The sequence below is a fragment of the Arachis hypogaea genome, chromosome 3 (genome assembly GCF_003086295.3).
Source record: "Arachis hypogaea cultivar Tifrunner chromosome 3, arahy.Tifrunner.gnm2.J5K5, whole genome shotgun sequence".
In the NCBI taxonomy this organism is placed as follows: domain Eukaryota; kingdom Viridiplantae; phylum Streptophyta; class Magnoliopsida; order Fabales; family Fabaceae; genus Arachis; species Arachis hypogaea.
Genome location: NC_092038.1, coordinates 86,702,925 through 86,706,093, shown reverse-complemented (window position 1 = coordinate 86,706,093; position 3,169 = coordinate 86,702,925). Strand labels below are relative to the sequence as shown.

General features: G+C 35.8%; 1 non-coding gene across 1 annotated transcript; it reads right to left on the bottom strand.

The window, feature by feature from the left end:
- Nucleotides 1-1,402: 1,402 nt before the first annotated feature.
- On the bottom strand, nt 1,403-1,506 carry LOC112793128 (small nucleolar RNA R71). The gene has a single exon (XR_003197837.1). It is a non-coding gene; the product is annotated as a small nucleolar RNA R71 (small nucleolar RNA).
- Between the last annotated feature and the right edge of the window lie 1,663 nt (nt 1,507-3,169).

Below are 3,169 nucleotides of genomic sequence, written 5' to 3'. Positions count from 1 at the left end.
TGTTTCTTACAAGTCAAGTCAAATTTTCAATTTTAAAAATCTTATCTTTTCAAAATCTTTTTCAAAAATCATATCTTTTCAATTTTATCTTTGTTTTTCGAAAATTTTCAAAAAAAAATATTTTTCAAAATTTTTCAAAATCTTTTTCTTATCTTTTACATCATATTTTCGAAAATATAATCAATAATTAATGTTTTGATTAAAAAATTTGAAGTTTGTTACTTTCTTGTTAAGAAAGGTCTAATCTTTAAATTTTAGAATCTTATCTTTTAGTTTCTTGTTAGTTAAGTAATTAATTTTAATTTTAAAAATTTTAAATCTTTTTCAACCATATCTTTTTATCATATCTTTTTATCTTATCCATTTATCATATCTTTTTCAAAATTTTATCTTTTTCAAAAATTTGATTTCAAAGTATCTTATCTAACTTCTTATCTTCTTATCTTTTCAAATTTGACGTTAATATCTTTTTCAACTAACTATTTGACTTTTTGTTTGTTTCTTATTTTTTTCAAAACCACCTAACTATTTTTTCCTCTCTAATTTTTGAAAATATCTCATCCCTCTTTCAAAATTCTTTTTAATTAACTAATTGTTTTAAATTTTAATTTTAATTCTATCTCATCTTTAATTTTCGAAAATCATTAACTCCTTTTCAAAATTAATTTTCGAATTCTCTCCCTCTCATCTTCTTCTATCTATTTATTCATTTACTAACACTTCTCTTCACCTCTCTTCATCTCCAATCACTGCCCCTATCCTTACCTTTGTGTTTGGATTCTTCTTCACTTTTATTCCTTTTTTCTTCTACTAATAATAAGGATCCTCTTTACTGTGACATAGAGGATTCCTCTTCTATTCTTGTTCTCTTCTCTTTCATATGAATAGGAATAAGGAAAAAGGCATCTTTGTAGAAACTGATCCAGAACCTGAAAGGACTCTGAAGAGGAAACTAAGAGAAGTTAAATTACAATCCAGTGGCAACCTTTCTGAAATTTTCGAACAAGAGAAGGAGATGGAAGCCGAATCCAACAACAATAATGCAAGGAGGATGCTTGGTGATTTCACTAAACCAATGTCCAAGTTTGATGGAAGAAGCATCTCAATTCCTGCCATTGGAGCAAACAATTTTGAGCTGAAACCTCAATTAGTTGCTTTAATACAATAGAACTGCAAGTTTCATGGACTTCCATCTGAAGATTCTTACCAGTTTTTAACTGAGTTCTTGCAGATTTGTGAGACTGTTAAGATGAATGGAGTAGATCCTGAAGTCTACAGGTTCATGCTTTTCCCTTTTGCTGTAAGAGACAAAGCTAGAACATGGTTGGACTCACAACCTAAAGATAGCCTGGACTCTTGGGATAAGCTGGTCACGGCCTTCTTTCCTCCTCAAAAGTTGAGCAAGCTTAGAGTGGATGTTTAGACCTTCAAGCAAAAAGATGGTGAATCCCTTTATGAAGCTTGGGAAAGATACAAGCATATGACCAAAAAATGTCCTTCTGACATGTTTTCGGAGTGGACCATATTAGATATATTCTATTATGGTCTATCTGAGTTTTCCAAGATATCATTGGACCATTCTGCAGGTGGATCCATTCACCTAAAGAAAACGCCTGCAGAAGCTCAAGAACTTATTGACATGGTTGCAAATAACCAATTCATGTACACTTCTGAAAGGAATTCCATAAATAGTGGGATGCCTCAGAGGAAGAGAGTTCTTGAAATTGATGCTCTGAATGCCATATTGGCTCTGAACAAAGTGTTGACTCAGCAAGTCAACATGATCTCTCAAAGTCTGAATGGATGGAAAAATACATCCAACAGTACTAAAGAGGCAGCTTCTGAAGAAGCTTATGATCCTGAAAACCCTGCAATGGCAGAGGTTAATTACATGGGTGAACCTTATGGAAACACCTATAATTCATCATGGAGAAATCATCCAAATTTCTCATGGAAGGATCAACAAAAGCCTCAACAAGGCTTTAATAATGGTGGAAGAAACAGGCTTAGCAATAACAAGCCTTTTCCATCATCTTCTCAGCAACAGACAGAGAATTTTGAGCAGAGCCCCTCTAATTTAGCAAATTTAGTCTCTAATCTGTCAAAGGCCACTTTAAGTTTCATGAGTGAGACAAGATCCTCCATTAGAAATTGGAGGCACAAGTGGGCCAGCTGAGTAAGAAAGTAACTGAAACTCCTCCTAGTACTCTCCCAAGCAATACTGAAGAAAATCCAAAGAGATAGTGCAAGGCCATTGACATAGTCAATATGGCCGAATGCAAGGAGGAGGAGGAGGACGTGAATCCCAATGAGGAAGACCTCATGGGATGTCTCTCAAGCAAGAAGAAGTTCCCTATTGAGGACCTAAAGGAATCTGAGGCTCATATAGAGACCATAGAGATCCCACTAAATCTCCTTCTGCCATTCATGAGCTCTGAAGATTATTCTTCCTCTAAAGAGGATGAAGATGTAACTGGAGAGCAAGTTGCTCAATATCTAGGAGCCATCATGAAGCTGAATGCCAAGTTATTTGGTAATGAGACTTGGGAAGGTGAACCTCCCTTGCTCATTAGTGAACTTGATACATGGGTTCAGCAAACTTTACCTCAAAAGAAACAAGATCCTGGGAAATTCTTAATACCCTGTACCATAGGCACCATGACCTTTGAGAAAGCTCTGTGTGACCTAGGGTCAGGCATAAATATTATGCTACTCTCTGTAATGGAGAAGCTGGGGATTATTGAGGTATAGCCTGCCTTATTCTCATTATAATTGGCAGACAAGTCAGTAAGACAAGCTTATGGATTAGTAGAGGACATGTTAGTAAAGGTTGAAGACCTTTACATTCCTGCTGATTTCATAATCTTAGACACTAGGAAGGAGGAAGATGAATGCATCATCCTTGGAAGACCTTTCCTAGCCACAGCAGGAGATGTGATAGATGTTAACAGAGAAGAATTAGTCCTTCAATTGAATGGGGACTACCTTGTGTTTAAGGCACACGGCTACCCTTCTGTAACTAGGGAGAGTAAGCATGCAGAGCTTCTCTCAGTACAGAGTCAAACAGAGCCCCCACAGTCAAACTCTAAGTTTGGTGTTGGGAGGCCACAACCAAACTCTAAGTTTGGTGTTGAATCCCCACAACAAAACTCTATGTTTGGTGTAGGGA